This window comes from Lynx canadensis, chromosome C1 (genome assembly GCF_007474595.2).
Source record: "Lynx canadensis isolate LIC74 chromosome C1, mLynCan4.pri.v2, whole genome shotgun sequence".
Taxonomy (NCBI): domain Eukaryota; kingdom Metazoa; phylum Chordata; class Mammalia; order Carnivora; family Felidae; genus Lynx; species Lynx canadensis.
Genome location: NC_044310.1, coordinates 168,584,885 through 168,597,486, shown reverse-complemented (window position 1 = coordinate 168,597,486; position 12,602 = coordinate 168,584,885). Strand labels below are relative to the sequence as shown.

General features: G+C 40.8%; 1 long non-coding RNA gene across 1 annotated transcript in view; it reads right to left on the bottom strand.

Annotated features, from left to right (window-relative positions):
- The window catches only part of LOC116738279, a 162,311-nt gene that overhangs the window by 79,842 nt on the left and 69,867 nt on the right, over nt 1-12,602 (bottom strand). The window contains exon 3 of the long non-coding RNA XR_004344023.1: nt 921-1,050. This is a non-coding gene — a long non-coding RNA (uncharacterized LOC116738279). The remainder of the gene's footprint in view (nt 1-920; nt 1,051-12,602) is intronic.

The following is a 12,602-nucleotide window of genomic DNA, read 5'->3' as shown; positions in this document are numbered from 1 at the left end:
ATATTACTTATTAGTAAAATCAATCACTAAGTAAAGAGTAGTTTTAGGATAAACCCAACCTGTAACTGTCATTCTACAGTGGAGAAGCCAGGTTCTTTGCCCATTTGAATTTCAAGTATGCCAGAGTTTAGAAAATTATGGTAAAATAAGTCTCACATAGTCCAAAAACATTCTGTGACTCTCTCTACCGTTCTTTCAACAAACACTTAGTAAGTACCTGTTATGTGTAGGATCCCAAGATCCCCATAATTAATAACTCTGACTCAATTTAAGAGCTTCTGTTTCTGGACATGGCTAAGAGAAATGAAGTCAAGAATTAGGCTAAACATATTGGCCTCTGCCAATAAGGAAAGCCAGAGAACCACTCATGGCTCATTATAAGATAATGATCAGATTTTTCTCATATATATAGATGCTTTACTCAACAAGGTTAATATGGTTGAATCAATAAAGCACTTAATCAAAAAGCACCACCAAGAAACCTATTAACTAAAAGAAAAAGAAAGTTTTTAAGGTTTCCTTTTCCATTATAAGGCTTCTCTATAGACGAATAGCACCTGAATTAGGACCAAGGCTAACAGAAAGCATTACTTTGATGCAATACCATTTTTCCTCTTTCCTATGCACAGCTGTCACTTCATCCACAGACCACCGCATGTGGCATTCACGTAGATGAGAAGCTGCAGCCTCAAGCAGGTTTAGCTGCTGACAATCCAACGAGCAAATGTCTAAGAAGCACATTCAGGGGAGGCATGGTGGAAAGTGACTCCCAACTCCAGGACATTCCCTTGATTCCCCTCTTGATTTTTAAGTTTTTCTGTTCTCAAATTTCTGTTTTGTATTATTTTATGACGTGGTCAGGGATGGCCACAGGAGGAGACAGAGGAGGGACTCGGGAAAACAACATTCACTGTACTCACAAGTGGTAGAGACAGGAGGCACAGCAGGGCAGGGCACAGTGTGTAGAGCCACAGGGAAGCTCACCAGGTGGCCAGGAGGCAGAAGACAGGAATGAGGGCAGAGCTTGGGCCTCAGCATTTACTGGGGTTTCTGCAGAAAAAGCAAGCCAGGGCAGATAAATGGTTTGGGATTGGCTTGTTTGAATAATTTCAGCAGTCTGTGGACTATGGAGATGCTTCTCCAGCTGTTCAGGACCTGGCCCTGGGATGAGTAAGGCAAAGAACTGTTATTCCCGGGGTGTAGGAGCCAGATAGAGATGTGGCTCTGGGTTGGATGGTTTGCATATAAAGGCATGCTCTGACTGGGCCCTCCGCTATGCTCTCTCTTAAGAATTCTCTAGTCCCAAGAGGAACAGAGTCTCCCCAGCCAGAAAGATTTTTGTTAAGATGTCACAACATCATAATATACAGAAGATATATATATATATATATATATATATATATATATATATATCCACAGACACACACACACACACACACACACACAAAACACATTGCCTTAGAATGAACTCAAATAAGGAAGAAAACCCTTACATTAATTTATCTTTACACAAAAACAGTCAATGATGGCCATTTATACATTAGGCTTTTCGGGGTGCTTTAATAAGACTGATATTGATTTCTTCCCCATCCACCTTTTTTAAGCAGCATTTTTTTCATAATTAAGCAGCAATTATATCATAATTCAGCAGGGGGCACCTGGGTGGTGCCAGTTGGGTGTCAGGCCCTTGATTTCAGCTCAGGTCATGATCTCATAGTTTGTGGTATGGAGCCACCCATTGGGCTCTGCGCTGATAGCAGACTCTCTCCCTCTCTCTCTGCCCCCCCAAATAAATAAACATTTTTAAAAATAATAATCAGCAGAAAAACCAAATAAAGACTCAGAAGTCCCATGGTCTTAACCTCACTTGTTCTCTCACCTTTGAGCTGTGTTTCCAAACCCCATTTTTCTTTCCTTCCTCGTACACTACATGAAGACTTGGATACGTAATGTTTGTTTCTACCTAAAACGGAGCACAGCATAACAACCAACTCTTTTGACACACACAGGTTGAGCACAAAGTGTTCTCTGGCTGAGACTCAGACTTTTATAGAGAAGACAAGCAAGGAATTTTTGAGGCCCACTTTGGTGAGGCTCCAGGCTCTGGGGAAAATGTGTGAATAAGTGCTCAAGGCTGAAGAGAAAGGGACTAGCTGAAAATGTTCACATCAAAGGATGTAAAGACCCACAAGAAATAGATGATGTCCGTTATTTCTGAAGTGATAAAGACTCTGGGAAGATTTGCCTTCTCTATGCTGCATGGCTAGGTGGTCACATATCTTGTTGGCCCCTTTCCCTGCCGGTTTACACCTGTTGTTCCCGGGGAGTTTGAATAAGCACTCTTTTATTTTCGAAAGTGTCCTGATGCTTTTAATTTAGACTCTAGCTCCACTGTTTTCTAGGAAAACTGGAGCAAGTTTCTTGATGTCCGTTTTATCATGTGTAAGTGGTAACAGTGGTACCTCCCTCATAGGAGGCTTATGAGAACTATATTAATGCCTGTGAGGTGCTCAGAATAGTGTCTTGTACTTAGCAAGTACTAAATAATAGTTATGATTTTCTGTCGTGGCATTTTTTTTTTATGAATCAAGAACTATTATGTGGTGGTTTCTTATATTTTGGAGTCATCATGGGTTATCTGCCTGTAAATGTGAAATAAATATCAGATTTGGTTTCTAGAAAGAATACACATTCCCATGGTATATAATGTGTAATTTTTTGGCCACAGGTAAATAAAAAAAATATATTAGTTGATTCTTTTTTTCAAGTTTTTATTTAAATTCTAGTTGGTTAACATGTTAGTTTCTCTGATTCATCACTTACATACAACCCTCAGTGCTCGTCATATGAGGTGCCCTCCTTAATACCCATCACCCATTTAGCCCATCCCCCACCCACCTCCCTCCATCAACACTCAGTGTGTTCTCCATAGTTAAGAGTCTGTTTTATGCTTTGCCTTTTTTCCCCACTATGTTCATTTGTTTTGCTTCTTAAATTCCATTTATGAGTGAGATCATATGGTATTTGTCTTTGACTTTTTTCACTTAGCATAGTACTCCCTGACTCCATCTACATCATTGCAAATGGCAAGATTTTATTCTTTGTAGCTGAGTAATATTCCAGTGTGTGTGTGTGTGTGTGTGTGTGTGTGTGTGTGTGTGTAGGTTGATTCTTTTAAATTGGAGTTTTTGTATATAAGTAAATGTAGAGTATGCTATTCAATACAAAGATGTATTTTTCTTTCAATAACTCTCAATTCAGAAAATAGCTTGCAATCAATGTATATAAAAGTGTGGTATTCCCTATTCCATAAATTTGTTTTATAATCATGATATTTAGAATCATGAAAATAATGATATTTGGAAATATATACACACATATATATGTATATATTTATATTATATGTGTGTATATATATCAAATATCACCTTCTCATATGTGTGTGGATATGTGTGTGTAAAGTGGCTTAATTAATAAAGATACTGACACATTTGACCATATTAAAATTAAACGACATTTTAAGAAAGTGATAAAACTGGCCACAAAATGGGAGAAGGTGCTTGTCACACATATAACTGAAGGTGATAGTATCAAGAATATATAAAAGGCATACATATCAACAAGAAAAAAAAATAGAAAAAGCAGGGGAAAGTCAGGAATAAGTATATCATACACAAGAAACACATTTGGCCAACAAACAGATCAAGTTGGTCGCTGTCATGAAACACCTTGACAATGTATATTAGACCACAATGCAACATCATCTTTCAAAATATGCAGCCAAAATTAATAAGTCTGACAATACTTGGGGCGCCTGGGTGGCTCAGTCGGTTAAGTGTCCCACTTCAGCTCAGGTCATGAACTCATGGTTCGTGAGTTCGAGTCCCACATCCAGCTCTGTACTGACAGCTCGGAGCCTGGAGCCTGCTTCAGATTCTGTGTCTCCCTCTCTCTCTCTGCCCCTCTCCCTCTCATCTGTCTCCCTCTCTCTCAAAAATAAACATTAAAAAAAAAAGTCTGGCAATACCAAGTGTTAGAAAATGAAACTATCTCAGCAGTCTTATAAAAACAACTTGTAAAGTTGTAGGTCTTGTAGATTTGAACATTTGTATCCCCAAGGCCAGCAAGTGACTTCCAAGGCGCACATGCAGGGTAAATGTTTGCATGTGTGGACCAGGCACCAACACGAGAGAGCTCCTACACCACACTTCAGGGTGGCAAAAGCTTTGAAGATGCCAAATGTCCATTTGCAGGAAAATGGGCTCATTGTGGTGCATGTTCATGTGGTGTATGTTTGTTATAGACTAATTTAAAAGTGAATGAATTACAAATACGACAACATGGATGAATCCTAGTTACATACATGTTGAAAAGAAGCAAAAGTAAACAGAATCAAACAATGCGTTGTATAGATATATGCAGATCTTCATGCTTATGTATTTATGATGAAACTATTTGTTAAAGGGGATAAGTTGGGGTGCCTGGGTGGTGAAGCGTCTGGCTCTTGATTTTGGCTCAGGTCATGATCTCATGGTTACTGAGATCAAGGCGTACGTTGGGCTCTGTGCTGACAGGGCAAACCCTACTTGGGATTCTCTCTCTCCTTCTCTCTTCCCTTACCCCGCTTATGCGTGCATGTGTGCGTGTTCTAACTCTCAAAAATAAATAAATTTTAAAAATAAATAAAAGGGATAATAAATAAATATGGGATATCGGTTTCCTCTGAGGCAAGCGACGAGGGTCGGAAAAGAGTGTACGGATTAACTTAAGATAAACATAATATTCCGGTTTTGGGCTTAAGTTGTAGGCTCATGGGCATCTTTATATTATAAAACAAACAAAAGAAGGTCATGCTTATTCAAATGATGATGGTATATCCTGGAGCAAAAAGTATGACTAACTCAATTCCAAGCATCTGGGGTCAAGAAAAGACAGCAATTGGCTTTAAAGGATTAGTGGTGAGTGGGTTATTTGCTTTTACAGACTTCGCTTGAGCATTTTGTGTCATACTGAGTATCTTACGAGGGTCACTCCACATGTCATTACTTTGCCTTTTTGTAACCAATGTCAAAAGTTAGTTTTACAGAATAGGAAAACATGTGCTTTGACATTTTACAGTATCTACTATGATGATCACTGCTTGGCAGGGTGTGGAGAACAGAGGTGATGCCTTCAAAACTGTTTAGGTAGCATAAAATAAGACAGAACAAGCAAACAGACTAAAAATAATATAGAAAAGTCTATTTGTTTTTCTTAATTTTTCTTGCAGTCACATTTATTTGGCAGATCTTTGGGTGCTGCGGCTGCCATGTGTTCCGTGTTCCCACTGAGAAGCACAGATCAGGTGGAGGTGAATAACGTCCAGTGTCAAATTTGAAAATATGAACGTGGGGGGTACCTGCGTGGTTTGGTCAGTGAAGCAACCGGCCCTTGATCTCAGCTCAGGTTGTGATTTTGCGGTTCGTGAGACTGAGCCCCATGATTGGTTCTGTGGTGACAGTGTAGAGCCAGCCTGCTTGGGATTCTCAGTCTCCCTCTCTGCCCCTCCCTGGCTCTCTCTCTCTCTCTCTCTCTCAAAATAAATAAATAACCATTTAAGATACAGGTTTATATTTTCTTCCCCCTCCCCCCACATTTTGGTTTAAATTCCAGTTTGTTAACATAGAGTATAACATTAGTTTCTGGTATAAAATTTAGTGATCTATCACTTAACATAGAACAACCAGGGCTCGTTACGAAAAGTGCACTCCTTAATACCCATCTGTAGGTACAATCGGAGAGAAAAATGTATGGCACAAAATGGTTTTAAAAAGACTCAAGGAGAAAGAGCTTTTGAAATTCATTAATCTTGTAATTATTACTCCCTACATTCAGAATAAGATGTTACAGAAAAGCACAGCTTTAGACACATTATGTTTTGTACTTGGTCATTTAAAGTTTAAAATTAAAATTCGCTACTGTGATCAACTGAACTCCTGGCAACAGAACAAAGAATACATAATTTCGAGGTGTCCTAAATGTAATAAAATATCGTAGGCAGATCAATATACTGAAGATAAGAACATAAAACCCTGAATTCGAGCCAACCTAAAAAAACCCGTTCATAAACACCTAATTATTTACTCTACATAGAATAATCTTGACTAATTCCAGAAATGAAAAGGCAGCACTTTTCTCAGAACTTTAAGACTATGACAACAGACTTGGCGTTTGATCAAAATCTCCAAATTGGTGATGTCAAAAAGTTCAGCTGAGGAGCACATGTGCATCTGTTTCCTCACATGGTCGCTTCCGCGGCCACGCTTCACGAGTCATCTGTGCTTAGCCAGAGAGCTTTCTAGTTCAAGAGGAGTTGGGAGTGGGGATATAATGAGCAAGAAGGGGGGAAAGACCTGTGTGGCATTCCTTCATTTGTGCAATAAATATTTATTCGTGTCTTCCACGTGCCACATGCTGTGCCGGTTGCTAGCAACACCGGCTGAGCAAAAACAGCAAGCCCCCTCCCCTCCCCGCGCCCTGCAGCTTACCATGGCGGGGGGGGGGGGGGGGGCTGCAGCCCAGAGAAGGGAGTTGCAGACTTCGGAGACACGTGGGCTGTGACAGAAGCACCGGGGGCTATAATGCTTGCAGCAGTCCAAACTTTAACAGTCCACAAACACAGGGGTGCCTGGGTGCCTCAGTCAGTTTAGCATCTGACTCTTGATTTGGGTTCAGGTCATGATCTCATGGACATGAGATGGAGCCCCACATAGGATTGATTCTCTCTGTGTCTCTCTCTTTCTCCCCCTCGGCATCTCCCTCTCTTTCTCTCCAAAAAAAAAAAAAGAAAAGAAAAAGAAAAAGAAAGAAAGAAGAAAGGAACCCACAAACATAGTCTCAAATCCAAGTGTTCTTGTGTAAGAGTAAACCAATGTCTGCACATTAGGATCACCTAGGATTGTTTATTTATTTATCTATTTATTTGAGAGAGAGAGAGAGAAACTGTGTGAGCTAGCGGGGTCTGGGGGTGGGGCAGAGAGAGGAGGACAGAGGATCTGAAGCAGGCTCCACGCTGACAGCAGCTGTCAGCACAGAGCCCGATGTGGGGCTTGAACTCACGAACCTCAAGATCGTGACCTGAGCTGAAGTCGGAGGCTCAAGTGACTGAGACACCAAGGTGCCCTATCTCCTAGGACCTTTTTAAAATTGCAAAAGCCAGGGTCACCCTCCAGATTGACCTAAATGATAAGCTCTGAGGATGGAACACAGGCATTGGCAAATTGTTAAGTCCCCCAGGGGATACTAATGTGTCCACAAGTTTGGGAATCGCCAATCTAAAAACAGGAAGATAAACAAAAGCCAACTGGAAATGAGCTCTGCATAATGCACTTGGTATCATTTTCAGACTACGAACTACAAACTCTGTGTAAATGACTGCAACTTCTCTTTTAAGGCCCCAATTGCACAAGGTGGCTGAAGTTTCTCTTACATCTTCCCTTTGTTCTCAATTCACTAGGGCTGGGGGTGGGGAGAACAATAAAATACCAAAGCAGCAGAGAGGAGTTGGCAGTGATGAGGATCCATCTCACCTCCAGCTAACCTCCACCCATGTTGACTCCACTGGGTCCCCTCAACACACATCTTCTCCAGTGTCAGTTTCTGAGACCCTCGTGCGGCTGCTAGGGTCATGCCATCCACAGGGACTCTGGGGCCCCTAGGTCTGCCGCTCCCAGCCTCACTGCTCCTGGCCAAGGCCCAGACATTCTGCTCCATCCCACTTTATACTGATGTTCAAGGGGGCAGGGTCGCCTTTAAAAACAGTGTAGGAAGGAATTACTGGGAATGAAAAGCACTGTTTAATAATATATCAAAATAAATCTTGATTCTTGTTTCTCCCTATCCTCCATTAATTAGGCAAAGAAACTTTTACATTAAAATATGCTTTGTCTGTATTATCAATATTACCTTCAACCCTCTGCTTCTTGCCTGAACTGTTTTTTAAGCCACTTGTCCATTTGGTCAGGGTTGATTTTTTTTTTAATTAAAAATGCAATCCATAAACCTCCTTAATTGAATGCACAAAGCTGCAATACTGTGCAATATACTGAAAGTTACCAGGCTGGGAGGATGGTGCCATCAGACTGTCCACTTCAGAGAACTCCCAGGATGCCCTCCAGAAACCTCCTGAATCCCAGGTGACTCAGACCTGGTTAATAAGGCAACAGTGTCAATTCCTTGTTGAGAGCAAATTTTTCATAAATGCAGGTTAAGCCCATGTAAAGATGAATACTGGCCAGTTTCTGTCTCATAGTACTTTAGTTCCTGTGTGAATCTCTATTTTGCAAACTCGTATCAGGATTGTGTTTCCAGCATCAGCAAATAATAAGTGATTGAAGTGAGAGCCTGTGTCTGTGGTTGGCGAAATTATTGTTGATTTGTGATTTTGTGCTATTTAAGCTTTTAATTTCATTAAAAGAGGCAACAATCCACTGGAATATACCAGGATCATTTTTGTTAGGTGAGGAAATATTTAACATGAAACATAATAGCAGTTCAGCAAAACTTTTACCAAGTATGCTTACCACTAGGTAAAAGGTGTCTGCAGATTTGGAAAAATACTAGAAGGAAACAAGAAATCAAATTAGTGATTATGTGTAAGGTAGCGGGGAAATGGGCATTTTTCTTTGAGGTGTCCTTGAATCCTTTAGTGATTATTATAACACTCCATATTTTTTTTTAATTTTTTTTTCAACGTTTATTTATTTTTGGGACAGAGAGAGACAGAGCATGAACGGGGGAGGGGCAGAGAAAGAGGGAGACACAGAATCAGAAACAGGCTCCAGGTTCTGAGCCATCAGCCCAGAGCCTGACGCGGGGCTCGAACTCACGGACCGCGAGATCGTGACCTGGCTGAAGTCGGACGCTTAACCGACTGCGCCACCCAGGCGCCCCTAACACTCCATATTTTTAATAGTGTCTTGATGCTTATTATGCTAGATATAAACACAACTACAACTCTGCTCACTAGAATATAGTTTAGGGCGTGTCCAGGCTTGAGTAAAGTTTCTTAAAGTAGACTAAAACTCCCAAACTGTTTATAGTCTGTGGTACGAGAATTATGATAGTCCTAAGCATCAGCATTGTAAAGGACTACTGCTTTCTACACAGGCTTGTCTACATCTGAGAAGTAAGGGTTCAAAATGGTAGGCTTATTTTTAAACCGCAATATGGTGCTAGGGCATGCCAAAGCATTTATCATTCATCAATAAAAATTGTGCTCAGGCTGAGTGCTTTTAAATATGCATGACTAAGTTCCCAGTGTACTCTGTGGTCGTTTATTTGCTATGTGGCAGCTTGCCTGATTGCCTGTTATCTGATCAGAAGCAGTCCAGAACTCGAGGTGGAATAGCAGAGAAAGTTCAGGTTCAGAACACTAATTCTGAAGAGTGAGTGCTACTATATGGTGTCTGAAAGAGGAAATAAAAAGTCCTAGGTGAGAACAAGAATGAGCAAATCCGTTGCCTTTGCCTTTTTACTGAGAAAGGAGTGGGAGAATCACCCTGGCTAGGATCAACTTTCCAGGAGCATCACCCTGGCTAGGATCAACTTTACATCTCCCAGATCTTCCTGTACAGTGATGCTTTTCCTCCTTGAAATAAGCAGATTCCAGGTCACAATCTGAGCCACAAAAGTGAGTTTTTGCAGACATTGTGGATGTAGTATCTGGGCGGTGAGAGAAAGAAGAGGGTTGGATGGCCCCACCTTCTTTTGTTAAGAAGTAGATGGACTGTAAGTTCTGAATGAAATGAAAATACCCAAACACAGACACTCTTTCCTCCCTCTCTTGGCAAATGCAAATCAGACCAAGCTTCAGCTATATTTAGGTGCTATTGACAAAGACTGTGCGAGTCCAGAGACAGTCTGACCTCATGCATCTTCTAGTCAAGTAAGAGTATATAAGTGTAAACAGCTAATGTACAAGGGAAAGTTAAGGAATGGGCCACAGAAGAGAGGAGTGAAAGTTTAAAAGAAAGTAAGGAGGCTGGCCGAGAGGATGAGGAAGAGTTTGGGGGGACATATAATTTGAGGTGGACTACCATGATAGGTAAGATTTCAATAGACTGGATGTCAAGAAGACGTTCCTGGGAATAAGAACTACAAGAACAAAGGCTAAGAGGTGAGACCATGGAGGTCACAGTGGGAAAAAGGCAGGGCATAGAACTTAAAGTCTATATAGGGGAGAAAAATATACTACATATAGAAGGAACACACTTTCAGACCATAAGCTGAATTTAGCTATCTAATGACTTGTTTGACCTGGTCAATATTTACTTTTCTTTTTTAACTCAAAAGAGAGAGAGTTTTGTTTGAATGAGCTACCAGTATTTAAATAATGGGAAGTTACACATAAAACTCTAAATGTTTGGCTTCTCTTGAAAAAATCTAAAGTTCTGGCAGCAATGCTAGGCCTGTATTTCCACATATCAGTAATTAGGAGAGATGAGAAGCAGACCTCTGAACAGGGCCCAAAGTCTGTTGATGGCCACAGTTCCTATCACCTCCTATCACCTCTGCAAATGTCAGTTACCATTTGTTATTATGACTAGGCTGCCTTATTCCTGTTGTCATTTGTAGTAAAGACACAAGTTTTTCTTAAACCTTGCTTCCCATATGTCTGATGCCTGTAGGGTATTTGAGTTGTTTTTACCTCCAACATAAAGGGAGACATTGAACATCAGCTGGAAGCATTTATTCTTCACTTGGTAGCCAGCAAAACTTTGAAATATTTGGAGAATTTAAGTGGCTGAATGGCCTGTGCCTTAAGAAGCGTAATCTAGAAAAGGAAAATGAATTAATGGCAGAGGGAAAATCGAGGTGGAAAAAACAATGAGAGGCCAATTCTTCAGTCAACTAAGAGTAAAGAGGGTTGGACTTTGGCAGCATGAGTGGGGAAAAAAGACACACATCAGAGATACTGCAAAGATAGGAGCAAGCAACTACTGAATTGGAAGAAAAGATGAAGAAGGTGCAAGCAATTCAAATGACACTTAGGGGCGCCTGGTTGGTTCAGTTGGTTGAGCACCCAGCTCTTGGTTTCAGCTCGGGTCATGATCCCAGGGTTGTGGGATGGAGCCTCACATCGGGCTTCATGCTGAGCATGGAGCCTACTTAAGATTCTCTTTCTTCCTCTCCCTCTGCCCCTCCCCCCTCCCCTGCACACACACTCTCCAAAAGAAAGAAAGAAAAAAAGAAACAAAGAAAGAAAGAAAGAAAGAAAGAAAGAAAGAAAGAAAGAAAGAAAGAAAGAAAAAGAAAATGACAGTGAGATCTGAGACCACAGTAGAATGGTGGTTCCAATAACAGAAATAGAAGTGAATTAAGTAAAATACAGTTAAGTCTAGAGTGGCTGCTATTTTTTGCCAGGGGAAACTATCACTTGCTTTGAGGCATGGTGAGTTTGTGCTGCCTGCTGAACATTCTGGTACAAAAATTCATAAAGAGGTAGAGCCTTTTCTAAAAGTCAATACAGCAGAGCAGTTAAAAGCATGGGCTTTGGAATTAGATAGAGCTCAGACCCTTCATCTATAAAATGAGGGTAACATGAGACCCAACTTACCCTGAGAAGCTTAACAAGAAAATGTGTAATGTACAATGGCTGCTTAATTAAAAAAAAAAAAAGTTGTTGGGGCACCTGGGTGACTCAGTCTGCTGGGTGACCAACTCTTAGTTTTGGCTCAAGCCATGATCCCACAGTTATAAGATCTAGCCCCACATCAGGCTCCACCCTTACCATGGCCCCTGCTTGGGATTCTCTCTCCCTCTCTCTCTGCCCCTCCCCTGCTTGCATGTGCACTCTCTCTCTCTCTCTCTCTCTCTAAGATAAGTAAACTAACTTAAAAAATTGTTAAGTATTTGAGCTGAGAATGGGAGCTATGAGAATGGAAGAAGAAGCTAAAGAAAAGACTGTAGAAAGAGAACACGTGATATGGATGTCACTAAAAAAAGAAAAAAAAAAACAACTAGAAATGCAGTGATAACTAAGCCAAGCTTTCGGTGATTTGGGATTCAACATAGATTGACAGTCCCTGGGTGCAGAGTTAGGGACCAGAAGTCTCAGGGAAACAATATACCTGCTCTTAAACTTCCAGGTGGTCTCTCCTTTTTGATTGTTAATCTGTTTGTACGTGTATGACTGGAAGACTTATCTCCAGAAGTATCTACTGGCCTCATGTCACATCCTTCCTCGATAGACAGGACTGGTGACAGAGAGGGGAGATGATGGATTGAATAGTACTGCCAGAAATTAAAAGGATTTTGTCAAAAGATCTTACCCTAAGTTACAGATACAGTAGACTCCTGAATTAGTAAATTTAACCTTTTCATTTTTAACCTCTCACAAAAGTCAGTAATACTCAGACAAAAGAGAAAACTGGCTAGTGAATAGGCCTAGTGAAGTGTTGCCTTTTATCTCAACATGTCTCTCTTGGCAGATAAATAAGTAAAATAACAAACAAACCATTTCCAACTTCTCTTCCCCAAGATCTTTAACCCTAGAGCTGGCAATAGAAGGAAAGGAGCCGATGAAAGTGGGCTGTGATGAAAGGCTGTCTGTAAGACTGGAA